Source organism: Saccoglossus kowalevskii, chromosome 4 (genome assembly GCF_978046115.1).
Source record: "Saccoglossus kowalevskii chromosome 4, keSacKowa6.1, whole genome shotgun sequence".
Taxonomy (NCBI): domain Eukaryota; kingdom Metazoa; phylum Hemichordata; class Enteropneusta; family Harrimaniidae; genus Saccoglossus; species Saccoglossus kowalevskii.
The window spans coordinates 43,674,934-43,693,964 of record NC_140644.1 but is presented as its reverse complement, the minus strand read 5'-3'; positions in this window follow the sequence as shown (position 1 = coordinate 43,693,964).

The following is a 19,031-nucleotide window of genomic DNA, read 5'->3' as shown; positions in this document are numbered from 1 at the left end:
CAGATGTATTCTAGGTGGTAACCTCTAAATGACAGGTGTATTCTAGGTGATAACCTCTAAATGACAGGTGTATTCTAGGTGATAACCTTTAAATGACTGGTGTATTCTAGGTGGCAACCTCTAAATGACAGGTGAATTATAGGTGGCCAACTCTAAATGACAGATGTATTCTAGGTGGTAACCTCTAAATGACAGGTGAATTATAGATGGCCAACTCTAAATGACAGATGTATTCTAGGTGGCAACCTCTAAATGACAGGTGTATTCTAGGTGGCAACCTCTAAATGACAGGTGTATTCTAGGATGATAACCTCTAAATGACAGGTGTATTCTAGGTGGCAACCTCTAAAGGACTGGTATATTCTAGGTGGTAACCTTTAAATGACTAGTGTATTCTAGGTGGTAACCTCTATATGACAGGTGAATTCTAGATGGTAACGTCTATATGACAGGTGTATTCTAGGTGGTAACCTCTATATGACAGGTGTATTCTAGATGGCAACCTCTAAATGACAGATGTATTCTAGATGGCAACCTCTAAATGACAGATGTATTCTAGATGGCAATCTCTAAATGACTGGTGTATTCTAGGTGGTAATCTCTATATGACAGGTGTATTCTAGGTGGCCAATTCCAAATAACAGGTGTATTCTAGATGGCCAACTCTAAATGACAGGTGTATTCTAGGTGGTAATCTCTATATGACAGGTGTATTCTAGGTGACCAATTCTAAATAACAGGTGTATTCTAGATGGCCAACTCTAAATGACTGGTGTATTCTAGGTGGCCAACTCTAAATGACAGATGTATTCTACGTGGTAATCTCTATATGGCAGGTGTATTCTAGGTGGCCAATTCTAAATAACAGGTGTATTCTAGATGGCCAACTCTAAATGACAGGTGTATTCTAGGTGGCCAACTCTAAATGACAGATGTATTCTAGATGGCAACCTCTAAATGACAGGTGAATTCTACTTGGCAACCTCTAAATGACTGGTGTATTCTAGGTGGTAACCTGTAAATGACAGGTGTTTTCTAGGTGGCCAATTCAAATAAAAGGTATATTCTAGATGGCCAACTCTAAATGACAGGCGTATTCTAGGTGGTAATCTCTATATGACAGGTGTATTCTAGGTGGTAACCTTTAAATGACAGGTGAATTATAAGTGGCCAATTCTCAATAACAGGTGTATTCTAGATGCTAACCTCTAAATGACAAGTGTATTCTAGGTGGCCAACTCTAAATGAGTGGTGTATTCTAGGTGGCAATCTCTAAATGACTGGTGTATTCTAGGTGGCAATCTCTAAATGACAGGTGAATTTTAGGTGGCCAACTCTAAATGAATGGTGTATTCTAGGTGGCAATCTCTAAATGACTGGTGTATTCCAGGTGGCATTCTCTAAACGACAGGTGAATTCTAGGTGGCATCCTCTAAAGGACTGGTGTATTCTAGTTGGTAACCTTTAAATGATTGGTGTATTCTAGGTGGTAACCTCTATATGACAGGTGAATTCTAGGTGGTAACCTCTATATGACAGGTGTATTCTAGGTGGCCAATTCCAAATAACAGGTGTATTCTAGATGGCCAACTCTAAATGACAGGTGTATTCTAGGTGGTAATCTCTATATGACAGGTGTATTCTAGGTGGTAACCTCTAAATGACAGGTGAATTCTAGGTAGCAACCTCTAAATGACTGGTGTATTCTAGGTGGTAACCTGTAAATGACAGGTGTTTTCTAGGTGGCCAATTCCAAATAACAGGTGTATTCTAGATGGCCAAAATAAATGACAGGCGTATTCTAGGTGGTAATCTCTATATGACAGGTGTATTCTAGGTGGTAACCTCTATATGACAGGTGTATTCTAGGTGGTAACCTCTATATGACAGGTGTATTCTAGGTGGTAACCTCTAAATGACTGGTGTATTCTAGGTGGTAACCTCTATATGACAGGTGAATTCTAGGTGGTAACCTCTATATGACAGGTGTATTCTAGGTGGCCAACTCTAAATGACAGGAGTATTCTAGGTGGTAACCTTTATTTGACAGGTGTATTCTAGGTGGCCAACTCTAAATGAGTGGTGTATTCTAGGTGGCAATCTCTAAATGACTGGTGTATTCTAGGTGGCAATCTCTAAATGACTGGTGTATTCTAGGTGGTAACCTCTATATGACAGGTGTATTCTAGGTGGCCAACTCTAAATAACAGGTGTATTCTAGGTGGCCAATTCTAAATAACAGGTGTATTGTAGGTGGCAACCTCTAAATGACAGGTGTATTCTAGGTGGCAACCTCTAAATGACTGGTGTATTCTAGGTGGTAACCTCTAAATGACAGGTGAATTATAGGTGGCCAACCTCTAAATGACTGGTGTATTCTAGGTGGTAACCTCTAAATGACTGGTGAATTCTAGGTGGTAACCTCTAAATGACTGGTGTATTCTAGGTGGTAACCTGTAAATGACACGTGTATTCTAGGTGGTAACCTCTAAATAACAGATGAATTCTAGGTGGTAACCTCTAAATGACAGGTGTATTCTAGGTGGCAACCTCTAAATGACTAAATGACAGGTGTATTCTAGGTGGTAACCTCTAAATGACAGATGAATTCTAGGTGGTAACCTTTAAATGACTGGTGTATTCTAGGTGGTAACCTCTAAATGACAGGTGTATTCTAGGTGGTAACCTCTAAATGACTGGTGTATTCTAGGTGGTAACCTCTAAATGACTGGTGAATTCTAGGTGGTAACCTCTAAATGACTGGTGTATTCTAGGTGGTAACCTCTAAATGACAGGTGTATTCTAGGCGGCAATCTCTAAATGACAGGTGAATTCTAGGTGGCCAACTCTAAATGACTGGTGTATTCTAGATGGCAACCTCTAAATGACAGGTGTATTCTAGATGGCATCCTTTCATTGACTGGTGTATTCTAGGTGGCAACCTCTAAATGACAGGTGTATTCTAGGTGGCTACCTCTAAATGACAGGTGTATTCTAGGGGCTAACCTCTGTATGACAGGTGTATTCTAGGTGGTAACCTCTATATGACAGATGTATTCTAGGTGGTAACCTCCATATGACAGGTGTATTCTAGGTAGTGACCTCTAAATGACTGGTGTATTCTAGGTGGTAACCTGTAAATGACAGGTGTATTCTAGGTGGTAACCTCTAAATGACAGGTGAATTATAGGTGGCCAACTCTAAATGACAGGTAAATTCTAGATGGCAACCTCTATATGACAGGTGTATTCTAGATGCTAACCTCTATATGACAGGTGTATTCTAGGTGGTAACCTCTATATGACAGATGTATTCTAGGTGGTAACCTCCATATGACAGGTGTATTCTAGGTAGTGACCTCTAAATGACTGGTGTATTCTAGGTGGTAACCACTAAATGACAGGTGAATTCTAGGTGGCAACCTCTATATGACAGGTGTATTCTAGGTGGTAACCTCTAAATGACAGGTGAATTCTAGGTGGCAAGCTCCATATGACAGGTGTATTCTAGGTAGTAACCTATAAATGACTGGTGTATTCTAGGTGGTAACCTCTATATGATAGGTGTATTCTAGGTGGCCAACTCTAAATGAGTGGTGTATTCTAGGTGGCAATCTCTAAATGACTGGTGTATTCTAGGTGGTAACCTCTATATGACAGGTGTATTCTAGGTGGCCAACTCTAAATAACAGGTGTATTCTAGGTGGCCAATTCTAAATAACAGGTGTATTGTAGGTGGCAACCTCTAAATGACAGGTGTATTCTAGGTGGCAACCTCTAAATGACTGGTGTATTCTAGGTGGTAACCTCTAAATGACAGGTGAATTATAGGCGGCCAACCTCTAAATGACTGGTGTATTCTAGGTGGTAACCTCTAAATGACTGGTGAATTCTAGGTGGTAACCTCTAAATGACTGGTGAATTCTAGGTGGTAACCTCTAAATAACAGATGAATTCTAGGTGGTAACCTCTATATGACAGGTGTATTCTAGGTGGCCAACTCTAAATAACAGGTGTATTCTAGGTGGCCAATTCTAAATAACAGGTGTATTGTAGGTGGCAACCTCTAAATGACAGGTGTATTCTAGGTGGCAACCTCTAAATGACTGGTGTATTCTAGGTGGTAACCTCTAAATGACAGGTGAATTATAGGCGGCCAACCTCTAAATGACTGGTGTATTCTAGGTGGTAACCTCTAAATGACTGGTGAATTCTAGGTGGTAACCTCTAAATGACTGTATTCTAGGTGGTAACTTCTAAATAACAGATGAATTCTAGGTGGTAACCTTTAAATGACAGGTGTATTCTAGGTGGCAACCTCTAAATGACTAAATGACAGGTGTATTCTAGGTGGTAACCTCTAAATGACAGATGAATTCTAGGTGGTAACCTTTAAATGACTGGTGTATTCTAGGTGGTAACCTCTAAATGACAGGTGTATTCTAGGTGGTAACCTCTAAATGACTGGTGTATTCTAGGTGGTAACCTCTAAATGACTGGTGAATTCTAGGTGGTAACCTATAAATGACTGGTGTATTCTAGGTGGTAACCTCTAAATGACAGGTGTATTCTAGGCGGTAGCCTCTAAATGACAGGTGTATTCTAGGTGGTAACCTCTTTCTGACAGGTGTATTTTAGGTTACCAACTCTAAATGACAGGTGTATTCTAGGTGGTAACCTCTATATGACAGGTGTATTCTAGGTGGCCAACTCTAAATGACTGGTGTATTCTAGGTGGCAATCTCTAAATGACTGGTGTATTCTAGGTGGTAACCTCTATATGACAGATGTATTCCAGGTGGTAACCTTAAAATGACTGGTGTATTCTAGGTGGTCAACTCTAAATGACTGGTGTATTCTAGGTGGTAACCTCTATATGACAGATGTATTCCAGGTGGTAACCTCTAAATGACAGATGTATTCTAGGTGGTATCCTCTATATGACAGGTGTATTCTAGGTGGCAATCTCTAAATGACTGATGTATTCTAGGTGGTAACCTCTATATGACAGATGTATTCCAGGTGCTAACCTCTATATGACAGGTGTATTCTAGGTGGTAACCTCCATATGACAGGTGTATTCTAGGTGCTAACCTCTATATGACAGGTGTATTCTAGGTGGTAACCTCTATATGACAGATGTATTCTAGGTGCTAACCTCTATATGACAGGTGTATTCTAGGTGGTAACCTCTATATGACAGGTGTATTCTAGGTGCTAACCTCTATATGACAGATGTATTCTAGGTGGTAACCTCTATATGACAGGTGAATTATAGGCGGCCAACCTCTAAATGACTGGTGTATTCTAGGTAGTAACCTATAAATGACTGCTGTATTCTAGGTGGTAACCTCTAAATGACTGGTGAATTCTAGGTGGTAACCTCTAAATGACTGGTGTATTCTAGGTGGTAACCTCTAAATGACTGGTGTATTCTAGGTGGTAACCTCTAAATGACTGGTAAATTCTAGGTGGTAACCTCCATATGACTGGTGTATTCTAGGTAGTAACCTATAAATGACTGCTGTATTCTAGGTGGTAACCTCTATATGATAGGTGTATTCTAGGTGGTAACCTCTATATGACAGGTGTATTCTAGGTGGCCAACTCTAAATAACAGGTGTATTCTAGGTGGCCAATTCTAAATAACAGGTGTATTGTAGGTGGCAACCTCTAAATGACAGGTGTATTCTAGGTGGCAACCTCTAAATGACTGGTGTATTCTAGGTGGTAACCTCTAAATGACAGGTGAATTATAGGCGGCCAACCTCTAAATGACTGGTGTATTCTAGGTGGTAACCTCTAAATGACTGGTGAATTCTAGGTGGTAACCTCTAAATGACTGGTGTATTCTAGGTGGTAACCTGTAAATGACACGTGTATTCTAGGTGGTAACCTCTAAATAACAGATGAATTCTAGGTGGGAACCTCTAAATGACAGGTGTATTCTAGGTGGCAACCTCTAAATGACTAAATGACAGGTGTATTCTAGGTGGTAACCTCTAAATGACAGATGAATTCTAGGTGGTAACCTTTAAATGACTGGTGTATTCTAGGTGGTAACCTCTAAATGACAGGTGTATTCTAGGTGGTAACCTCTAAATGACAGGTGTATTCTAGGTGGTAACCTCTTTCTGACAGGTGTATTTTAGGTTACCAACTCTAAATGACAGGTGTATTCTAGGTGGTAACCTCTATATGACAGGTGTATTCTAGGTGGCCAACTCTAAATGACTGGTGTATTCTAGGTGGCAATCTCTAAATGACTGGTGTATTCTAGGTGGTAACCTCTATATGACAGATGTATTCCAGGTGGTAACCTTTAAATGACTGGTGTATTCTAGGTGGTCAACTCTAAATGACTGGTGTATTCTAGGTGGTAACCTCTATATGACAGATGTATTCCAGTTGGTAACCTCTAAATGACAGATGTATTCTAGGTGGTATCCTCTATATGACAGGTGTATTCTATGTGGCAATCTCTAAATGACAGGTGTATTCTAGGTGGTAGCCTCTAAATGACAGGTGTATTCTAGGTGGCAACCTCTAAATGAGTGGTGTATTCTAGGTGGTAACCTCTATATGACAGGTGAATTCTAGGTGGTAACCTCTCAATAACAGGTGTATTCTAGGTGGTAACCTCTAAATGACAGGTATATTCTAGGTGGCCAACTCTAAATGAGTGGTGTATTCTAGGTGGCAATCTCTAAATTACTGGTGTATTCTAGGTGGCAATCTCTAAATGACAGGTGTATTCTAGGTGGTAACCTCTATATGACAGGTGTATTCTAGGTGCTAACCTATAAATGACAGGTGTATTCTAGGTGGCCAACTCTAAATGACAGGCGTATTCTAGGTAGTAACCTCTATATGACAGGTGAATTCTAGGTGGTAACCTCTATATGACAGGTGTATTCTAGGTGGACAATTCTAAATGACAGGTGTATTCTAGGTGGCCAATTCTAAATAACAGGTGTATTCTAGACGGCCAACTCTAAATGACAGGCGTATTCTAGATGGCAACCTCTAAATGACTGGTGTATTCTTGGCGGTAACCTCTAAATGACAGGTGAATTATAGGTGGCCAACTCTAAATGACAGATGTATTCTAGATGGTAACCTCTATATGACAGGTGTATTCTAGGTGCTAACCTCTATATGACAGGTGTATTCTAGGTGGTAACCTCTATATGACAGATGTATTCTAGGTAGTAACCTCCATATGACTGGTGTATTCTAGGTAGTAACCTATAAATGACTGCTGTATTCTAGGTGGTAATCTCTATATGATAGGTGTATTCTAGGTGGTAACCTCTATATGACAGGTGTATTCTAGGTGGTAACCTCTAAATGACTGGTGTATTCTAGGTGGTAACCTCTATATGACAGGTGAATTCTAGGTGGTAACCTCTATATGACAGGTGTATTCTAGGTGGCCAACTCTAAATGACAGGAGTATTCTAGGTGGTAACCTCTATTTGACAGGTGTATTCTAGGTGGCCAACTCTAAATGAGTGGTGTATTCTAGGTGGCAATCTCTAAATGACTGGTGTATTCTAGGTGGCAATCTCTAAATGACTGGTGTATTCCAGGTGGTAACCTCTATATGACAGGTGTATTCTAGGTGGCCAATTCTAAATAACAGGTGTATTCTAGGTGGCAACCTCTAAATGACAGGTGTATTCTAGGTGGCAACCTCTAAATGACTGGTGTATTCTAGGTGGTAACCTCTAAATGACAGGTGAATTATAGGCGGCCAACCTCTAAATGACTGGTGTATTCTAGGTGGCAACCTCTAAGTGACAGGTGAATTCTAGGTGGCAACCTCTAAATGACAGGTGAATTCTAGGTGACAACCTCTAAATGACTGGTGTATTCTAGGTGGCAATCTCTAAATGACAGGTGTATTCTAGGTGGTAACCTCTATATTACAAGTGTATTCTAGGTGCTAACCTATAAATGACAGGTGTATTCTAGGTGGCCAACTCTAAATGACAGGCGTATTCTAGGTGGTAACCTCTATATGACAGGTGAATTCTAGGTGGGTACCTCTATATGACAGGTGTATTCTAGGTGGCCAACTCTAAATGAGTGTTGTATTCCAGGTGGCAATCTCTAAATGACTGGTGTATTCAAGGTGGTAACCTGTAAATGACAGGTGTATTCTATGTGGTAACCTCTAAATGACTGGTGTATTCTAGGTGGTAACCTCTAAATGACTGGTGTATTCTAGGTGGTAACCTCTAAATGACTGGTGTATTCTAGGTTGCAAGCTCTAAATGACAGGTGAATTCTAGATGCTAACCTATAAATGACAGGTGAATGTTAGGTGGTAACCTGTAAATGACAGGTGTATTCTAGATGCTAACCTATAAATGACAGGTGAATGCTAGGTGGTAACCTGTAAATGACAGGTGTATTCTAAGTGGCAAACTCTAAATGACTGGTGTGTTCTAGGATGCAATCTCTAAATGACAGTTGTATTCTAGGCGGCAATCTCTAAATGACAGGTGAATTCTAGGTGGCCAACTCTAAATGACTGGTGTATTCTAGATGGCAACCTCTAAATGACAGGTGTATTCTAGATGGCATCCTTTAAATGACTGGTGTATTCTAGGTGGCAACCTCTAAATGACAGGTGTATTCTAGGTGGCAACCTCTAAATGACAGGTGAATTCTAGATGGCAACCTCTATATGACAGGTGTATTCTAGGTGGTAACCTCTATATGACAGATGTATTCTAGGTGGTAACCTCCATATGACAGGTGTATTCTAGGTAGTGACCTCTAAATGACTAGTGTATTCTAGGTGTTAACCTGTAAATGACAGGTGTATTCTAGGTGGTAACCTCTAAATGACAGGTGAATTATAGGTGGCCAACTCTAAATGACAGGTGTATTCTAGATGGCTACCTCTAAATGACAGGTGTATTCTAGAAGGCAACCTCTAAATGACTGGTGTATTCTAGGTGGTAATCTCTAAATGACAGGTGAATTATAGGTGGCCAACTCTAAATGACAGATGTATTCTAGATGGCAACCTCTATAGGACAGGTGTATTCTAGGTGCTAACCTCTATATGACATGTGTATTCTAGGTGGTAACCTCTATATGACAGATGTATTCTAGGTGGTAACCTCCATATGACAGGTGTATTCTAGGTAGTAACCTATAAATGACTGGTGTATTCTAGGTGGTAACCTCTATATGATAGATGTATTCTAGGTGGTAACCTCTATATGACAGGTGTATTCTAGGTGGTAACCTCTAAATGACTGGTGTATTCTGGGTGGTAACCTCTATATGACAGGTGAATTCTAGGTGGTAACCTCTATATGACAGGTGTATTCTAGGTGGCCAACTCTAAATGACAGGAGTATTCTAGGTGGTAACCTCTATTTGACAGGTGTATTCTAGGTGGCCAACTCTAAATGAGTGGTGTATTCTAGGTGGCAATCTCTAAATGACTGGTGTATTCTAGGTGGCAATCTCTAAATGACTGGTGTATTCTAGGTGGTAACCTCTATATGACAGGTGTATTCTAGGTGGCCAACTCTAAATAACAGGTGTATTCTAGGTGGCCAATTCTAAATAACAGGTGTATTCTAGGTGGCAACCTCTAAATGACAGGTGTATTCTAGGTGGCAACCTCTAAATGACTGGTGTATTCTAGGTGGTAACCTCTAAATGACAGGTGAATTCTAGATGCTAACCTATAAATGACAGGTGAATGTTAGGTGGTAACCTGTAAATGACAGGTGTATTCTAGATGCTAACCTATAAATGACAGGTGAATGCTAGGTGGTAACCTGTAAATGACAGGTGTATTCTAAGTGGCAAACTCTAAATGACTGGTGTGTTCTAGGATGCAATCTCTAAATGACAGTTGTACTCTAGGCGGCAATCTCTAAATGACAGGTGAATTCTAGGTGGCCAACTCTAAATGACTGGTGTATTCTAGATGGCAACCTCTAAATGACAGGTGTATTCTAGATGGCATCCTTTAAATGACTGGTGTATTCTAGGTGGCAACCTCTAAATGACAGGTGTATTCTAGGTGGCAACCTCTAAATGACAGGTGTATTCTATGTAGTGACCTCTAAATGACTGGTGTATTCTAGGTGGTAACCTGTAAATGACAGGTGTATTCTAGGTGGTAACCTCTAAATGACAGGTGAATTCTAGGTGGCCAACTCTAAATGACAGGTGTATTCTAGATGGCAACCTCTAAATGACAGGTGTATTCTAGATGGCAACCTCTAAATGACTGGTGTATTCTAGGTGGTAACCTCTAAATGACAGGTGTATTCTAGGTGGCAACCTCTAAATGACAGGTGAATTCTAGATGGCAACCTCTATATGACAGGTGTATTTTAGGTGCTAACCTCTATATGACAGGTGTATTCTAGGTGGTAACCTCTATATGACAGATGTATTCTAGGTGGTAACCTCCATATGACAGGTGTATTCTAGGTAGTGACCTCTAAATGACTGGTGTATTCTAGGTGGTAACCTGTAAATGACAGGTGTATTCTAGGTGGTAACCTCTAAATGACAGGTGAATTATAGGTGGCCAACTCTAAATGACAGGTGTATTCTAGATGGCAACCTCTAAATGACAGGTGTATTCTAGATGGCAACCTCTAAATGACTGGTGTATTCTAGGTGGTAACCTCTAAATGACAGGTGAATTATAGGTGGCCAACTCTCTCTAAATGACAGATGTATTCTAGATGGCAACCTCTATATGACAGGTGTATTCTAGGTGCTAACCTCTATATGACAGGTGTATTCTAGGTGGTAACCTCTATATGACAGATGTATTCTAGGTGGTAACCTCCATATGACAGGTGTATTCTAGGTAGTAACCTATAAATGACTGGTGTATTCTAGGTGGTAACCTCTATATGATAGATGTATTCTAGGTGGTAACCTCTATATGACAGGTGTATTCTAGGTGGTAACCCCTAAATGACTGGTGTATTCTAGGTGGTAACCTCTATATGACAGGTGAATTCTAGGTGGTAACCTCTATATGACAGGTGTTTTCTAGGTGGCCAACTCTAAATGACAGGAGTATTCTAGGTGGTAACCTCTATTTGACAGGTGTATTCTAGGTGGCCAACTCTAAATGAGTGGTGTATTCTAGGTGGCAATCTCTAATTGACTGGTGTATTCTAGGTGGCAATCTCTAAATGACTGGTGTATTCTAGGTGGTAACCTCTATATGACAGGTGTATTCTAGATGGCCAACTCTAAATAACAGGTGTATTCTAGGTGGCCAATTCTAAATAACAGGTGTATTCTAGGTGGCAACCTCTAAATGACAGGTGTATTCTAGGTGGCAACCTCTAAATGACTGGTGTATTCTAGGTGGTAACCTCTAAATGACAGGTGAATTATAGGCGGCCAACCTCTAAATGACTGGTGTATTCTAGGTGGCAACCTCTAAGTGACAGGTGAATTATAGGTGGCAACATCTAAATGACAGGTGAATTCTAGGTGACAACCTCTAAATGACTGGTGTATTCTAGATGGCAACCTCTAAATGACTGGTGTATTCTAGGTTGTAACCTCTAAATGACAGGTGTATTCTAGGTGGTAGCCTCTAAATGACAGGTGTATTCTAGGTGGCAACCTCTAAATGAGTGGTGTATTCTAGGTGGTAACCTCTATATGACAGGTGAATTCTAGGTGGTAACCTCTCAATAACAGGTGTATTCTAGGTGGTAACCTCTAAATGACAGGTGTATTCTAGGTGGCCAACTCTAAATGAGTGGTGTATTCTAGGTGGCAATCTCTAAATGACTGGTGTATTCTAGGTGGCAATCTCTAAATGACAGGTGTATTCTAGGTGGTAACCTCTATATGACAAGTGTATTCTAGGTGCTAACCTATAAATGACAGGTGTATTCTAGGTGGCCAACTCTAAATGACAAGCGTCTTCTAGGTGGTAACCTCTATATGACAGGTGAATTCTAGGTGGTAACCTCTATATGACAGGTGTATTCTAGGTGGCCAATTCTAAATGACAGGTGTATTCTAGGTGGCCAATTCTAAATAACAGGTGTATTCTAGACGGCCAACTCTAAATGACAAGCGTATTCTAGGTGGTAACCTCTATATGACAGGTGAATTCTAGGTGGTAACCTCTATATGACAGGTGTATTCTAGGTGGACAATTCTAAATGACAGGTGTCTTCTAGGTGGTAATCTCTATATGACAGGTGTATTCTAGGTGGTAACCTCTATATGACAGGTGTATTCTAGGTGGCCAACTCTAAATGAGTGTTGTATTCCAGGTGGCAATCTCTAAATGACTGGTGTATTCAAGGTGGTAACCTGTAAATGACAGGTGTATTCTATGTGGTAACCTCTAAATGACTGGTGTATTCTAGGTGGTAACCTCTAAATGACTGGTGTATTCTAGGTGGTAACCTCTAAATGACTGGTGTATTCTAGGTTGCAAGCTCTAAATGACAGGTGAATTGTAGATGCTAACCTATAAATGACAGGTGAATGTTAGGTGGTAACCTGTAAATGACAGGTGTATTCTAGATGCTAACCTATAAATGACAGGTGAATGCTAGGTGGTAACCTGTAAATGACAGGTGTATTCTAAGTGGCAAACTCTAAATGACTGGTGTGTTCTAGGATGCAATCTCTAAATGACAGTTGTATTCTAGGCGGCAATCTCTAAATGACAGGTGAATTCTAGGTGGCCAACTCTAAATGACTGGTGTATTCTAGATGGCAACCTCTAAATGACAGGTGTATTCTAGATGGCATCCTTTGAATGACTGGTGTATTCTAGGTGGCAACCTCTAAATGACAGGTGTATTCTAGGTGGCAACCTCTAAATGACAGGTGAATTCTAGATGGCAACCTCTATATGACAGGTGTATTCTAGGTGCTAACCTCTATATGACAGGTGCATTCTAGGTGGTAACCTCTATATGACAGATGTATTCTAGGTGGTAACCTCCATATGACAGGTGTATTATAGGTAGTGACCTCTAAATGACTGGTGTATTCTAGGTGGTAACCTGTAAATGACAGGTGTATTCTAGATGGCAACCTCTAAATGACTGGTGTATTCTAGATGGCAACCTCTTAATGACAGGTGTATTCTAGGTGGCAACCTCTAAATGACTAGTGTATTCTAGGTGGCCAACTCTAAATGACAGATGTATTCTAGATGGCAACCTCTAAATGACAGGTGTATTCTAGATGGCAACCTCTAAATGACTGGTGTATTCTAGGTGGTAACCTCTAAATGACAGGTGAATTATAGGTGGCCAACTCTAAATGACAGATGTATTCTAGATGGCAACCTCTATATGACAGGTGTATTCTAGGTGCTAACCTCTATATGACAGGTGTATTCTAGGTGGTAACCTCTATATGACAGATGTATTCTAGGTGGTAACTTCCATATGACAGTTGTATTCTAGGTAGTAACCTATAAATGACTGGTGTATTCTAGGTGGTAACCTCTATATGATAGGTGTATTCTAGGTGGTAACCTCTATATAACAGGTGAATTCTAGGTGGTAACCTCTATATGACAGGTGTATTCTAGGTGGCCAACTCTAAATGACAGGAGTATTCTAGGTGGTAACCTCTATTTGACAGGTGTATTCTAGGTAGCCAACTCTAAATGAGTGGTGTATTCTAGGTGGCAATCTCTAAATGACTGGTGTATTCTAGGTGGCAATCTCTAAATGACTGGTGTATTCTAGGTGGTAACCTCTATATGACAGGTGTATTCTCGGTGGCCAACTCTAAATAACAGGTGTATTCTAGGTGGCCAACTCTAAATGAGTGGTGTATTCTAGGTGGCAATCTCTAAATGACTGGTGTATTCTAGGTGGCAATCTCTAAATGACTGGTGTATTCTAAGTGGCAACCTCTAAATGACAGGTGTATTCTAGGTGGCAACCTCTAAATGACTGGTGTATTCTAGGTGGTAACCTCTAAGTGACAGGTGAATTCTAGGTGGCAACCTCTAAATGACAGGTGAATTCTAGGTGACAACCTCTAAATGACTGGTGTATTCTTGATGGCAACCTCTAAATGACTGGTGTATTCTAGGTGGTATCCTCTAAATGACAGGTGTATTCTAGGTGGCAACCTGTAAATGACTGGTGTATTCTAGGTGGTAACCTCTAAATGACTGGTGTATTCTAGGTGGTAACCTCTATATGACAGGTGAATTCTAGGTGACAACCTCTAAATAACAGGCGTATTCTAGGTGGCCAATTCTAAATAACAGGTGTATTCTAGGTGGTAACCTCTAAATGACAGATGTATTCTAGGTGGCAACCTCTATATGACATGTGTATTTTAGGTGACCAACTCTAGATGACAGATGTATTCTAGGTGGCAACCTCTAAATGACTGGTGTATTCTAGGTGGCAACCTCTAAATGACAGGTGAATTCTAGGTGGCAACCTCTAAATGGCTGATGTATTCTAGGTGGCAACCTCTAAGTGACAGGTGAATTCTATGTGGCAACCTCTAAATGACAGGTGAATTCTAGGTGACAACCTCTAAATGACTGGTGTATTCAAGGTGGCAACCTCTAAATGACAGGTGTATTCTAGGTGGCAACCTCTAAATGACTGGTGTATTCTAGGTGGCAACCTCTAAATGACAGGTGAATTCTATGTGGCCACCTCTAAACGACTGGTGTATTCTAGGTGATAAACTTTAAATAACAGGTGTATTCTAGGTGGCAACCTCCAAATGACAGATGTATTCTAGGTGACCAACTCTAAATGACAGATGTATTCTCGGTGGCAACCTCTAAATGACTGGTGTATTCTAGGTGATAATCTCTAAATGACTGGTGTATTCTAGATGCTAACCTATAAATGACAGGTGAATGCTAGCTGGTAACCTGTAAATGACAGGTGTATTCTAGATGCTAACCTATAAATGACAGGTGAATGCTAGGTGGTAACCTGTAAATGACAGGTGTATTCTAAGCGGCAATCTCTAAATGACTGGTGTGTTCTAGGTGGCAATCTCTAAATGACTGTTGTATTCTAGGTGGCAATCTCTAAATGACAGGTGAATTCTAGGTGGCCAACTCTAAATGACTGGTGTATTCTAGATGGCAACCTCTAAATGACAGGTGTATTCTAGATGGCAACCTCTATATGACAGGTGTATTCTAGGTGCTAACCTCTATATGACAGGTGAATTCTAGGTGGTAACCTCTATATGACAGGTGTATTCTAGGTGGCCAATTCCAAATAACAGGTGTATTCTAGATGACCAACTCTAAATGACAGGTGTATTCTAGGTGGTAATCTCTATATGACAGGTGTATTCTAGGTGGTAACCTCTATATGACAGGTGTATTCTAGGTGGTAACCTCCAAATGACTGGTGTATTCTAGGTGGCAACCTCTAAATGACAGGTGTATTCTAGGTGGCAACCTCTAAATGACTGGTGTATTCTAGGTGGTAACCTCTAAATGACAGGTGAATTATAGGTGGCCAACTCTAAATGACAGATGTATTCTAGATGGCAACCTCTAAATGACAGGTGTATTCTAGATGGCGACCTCTAAATGACTGGTGTATTCTAGGTGGTAACCTCTAAATGACAGGTGAATTCTAGGTGGCAACCTATAAATGACTGATGTATTCTAGGTGGCAACCTCTAAGTGACAGGTGAATTCTATGTGGCAACCTCTAAATGACAGGTGAATTCTAGGTGACAACCTCTAAATGACTGGTGTATTCAAGGTGGCAACCTCTAAATGACAGGTGAATTCTAGGTGGCCACCTCTAAATGACTGGTGTATTCTAGGTGATAAACTTTAAATAACAGGTGTATTCTAGGTGGCAACCTCTAAATGACAGATGTATTCTAGGTGACCAACTCTAAATGACAGATGTATTCTCGGTGGCAACCTCTAAATGACTGGTGTATTCTAGGTGATAATCTCTAAATGACTGGTGTATTCTAGATGCTAACCTATAAATGACAGGTGAATGCTAGATGGTAACCTGCAAATGACAGGTGTATTCTAGATGCTAACCTATAAATGACAGGTGAATGCTAGGTGGTAACCTGTAAATGACAGGTGTATTCTAAGTGGCAATCTCTAAATGACTGGTGTATTCTAGGTGGCAATCTCTAAATGACTGTTGTATTCTAGGTGGCAATCTCTAAATGACAGGTGAATTCTAGGTGGCCAACTCTAAATGACTGGTGTATTCTAGATGGCAACCTCTAAATGACTGGTGTATTCTAGGTGGCAACCTCTAAATGACAGGTGAATTCTAGGTGGCCACCTCTAAATGACTGGTGTATTCTAGGTGATAAACTTTAAATAACAGGTGTATTCTAGGTGGCAATCTCTAAATGACAGATGTATTCTAGGTGACCAACTCTAAATGACAGATGTATTCTCGGTGGCAACCTCTAAATGACTGGTGTATTCTAGATGCTAACCTATAAATGACAGGTGAATGCTAGATGGTAACCTGCAAATGACAGGTGTATTCTAGATGCTAACCTATAAATGACAGGTGAATGCTAGGTGGTAACCTGTAAATGACAGGTGTATTCTAAGTGGCAATCTCTAAATGACTGGTGTGTTCTAACTGGCAATCTCTAAATGACTGTTGTATTCTAGGTGGCAATCTCTAAATGACAGGTGAATTCTAGGTGGCCAACTCTAAATGACAGGTGTATTCTAGGTGGCCAATTCCAAATAACAGGTGTATTCTAGATGACCAACTCTAAATGACAGGTGTATTCTAGGTGGTAATGTCTATATGACAGGTGTATTCTAGGTGGTAACCTCTATATGACAGGTGTATTCTAGGTGGCAACCTCCAAATGACTGGTGTATTCTAGGTGGCAACCTCTAAATGACAGGTGTATTCTAGGTGGCAACCTCTAAATGACTGGTGTATTCTAGGTGGTAACCTCTAAATGACAGGTGAATTATAGGTGGCCAACTCTAAATGACAGATGTATTCTAGATGGCAACCTCTAAATGACAGGTGTATTCTAGATGGCAACCTCTAAATGACTGGTGTATTCTAGGTGGTAACCTCTAAATGACAGGTGTACTCTCGGTGGTAACCTCTAAATGACAGGTGAATTATAGGTGGCCAACTCTAAATGACAGGTGAATTATAGGTGGCCAACTCTAAATGACAGTGGAATTCTAATGTCAGCAGTGACATGTGTTTCTTGCATGATATATCGGGCTGTAAGCGGTTTAGCCAATTAAACATTGTCCCACGCTTGGTGGGGTCCTGCAAATAATAACCATAGGTAGTAATTACATAGAAAAACCAAATATACAATTAATTGCAATAAGTTTAAATATTGTTATTACGATGGTTTGTCTCGTTTCACATTTTCCATGTTTAATTGTTCAGGTGGTGTGTTGGGCTGTATTTTGTTCATTGTTTTCTTCCCAGTTCCAGTATTTCTGATGTCCGATACTTTGGGTGTACAGTTATCTTGTCCAATTGGCTGAAGAAATGAGTTGATTGTGCGACATTTAATATTGTCCAACGAATGGCTACGTCGACGCTGGTGTTCAACTCATAAAGATTGACTATCTGCTGATTCTATAATCGAAACCTCGTGTTCAGATTCCCCGGCTACCATCAGAAAAAACCTTACTGAGTCAACTGAGAGCCTCCAAGCGTGTAAGTGGTACACCGCTGGGCTCAATGGCAGTGCGCCGTCCGGTTGGGACAGCAGATCCAGATGTACGGAAGAACCCCTGATGTTTCGACTAACATTTCCAACAGTAGTGAAAACCAGACCTTCCTTGGCCCATTGGGCACCACCCGCATCAGTGCAGATGCACTCCTGTCGAAGTTTCTCCAGTACCCGGTGAATAGCGGGAAGGGAAAGGCATCCATGCATGTCCAGGGGGAGGGGGTCGACAAAGTGTCCCTGGCCCAGGCTCTTGGAGTGTTACAAGAGTGTTGTGTACGCTTGGTGTTCCGGGGTGTGATGAATAGGTCTAACTTTGGACCGTCCCGTCCCACTTCCGAAACAGTCTGGAGGTTACCCATTGGGGTATCCACCACTCTGTGTTCTTGACTGTTTCTCGCTTCTGGAAGGTGGTATGCGGCTAGCTCCACATTGTATTCCAGGTACCAAAGGAGAATTTGCTCTGCTAGGACTGACAGCGATGGGGATCTGGTCCTCCCTCCTTGCAGCTATCGGAGACCACCACTGTGTTGTCCTTGCGAAGCAAGATTCTGTGGTCTCAAACTATGGGTAGAAAATAAAGTAGTGCAAAGCGCACTTCTTTCAGGGTGAGCCAGTTGATATGGCAGTTCTGAATCTAATGCAGGGGCAATATTTCCCATTGGGCTTGTTCGTCCAATAGGTGCGCTCCCCAACATTTGAGGGAGGCATCAGTTTCCAGAGTCATAGCCATGGTGAGTGGGTCCAAGGGGACCCCCTGCCTGAGGTTGACAATTGCCGACCACCAGGCCAAGGCATCCCTCACTTGGTCTGAGAGTGTTGCTCAACTCTCCAGTTCCCGTAAGAGAGCCCGGCGTTGCAACAAAAGTGCACTGTAACGGGTGGTTGCGTAACACGGCCTGGGGAACTACCTTGTGAACCACTGACATCATTCCAATGATTCTCATTAGTTCTCGGGGGACACAGAGGGAACGCAGACTCTGCATTCGTTCGTGTAAACAGGCCTGCGGTGACCGTACCAAGCCCACCTCCGTGTCAAACTCCCTGGCCAGGAACACAAACTGTTGTGTTGGAGATTGCAACCGTGTATCGCCACCTGAAGAGTTCAGAGTGCTGGCGGCGCAAAACAATTTGGTGCGCTGGCCACAACTCTAAGGTTGAGGGTCGCCACTCTGCTCTCAGTGCGTGGATTGTTTCCGACTAATTGGTCGAAATATTCCATGAACATGGCCACCCCCTTTGCTTGTCCCACCGAACCCAAAAAATGTGTGGTACCCGGGTCAGGGGAGAAACCGAAGGATCCAATCGAGTGCAAGATTCGACTCTAGACTC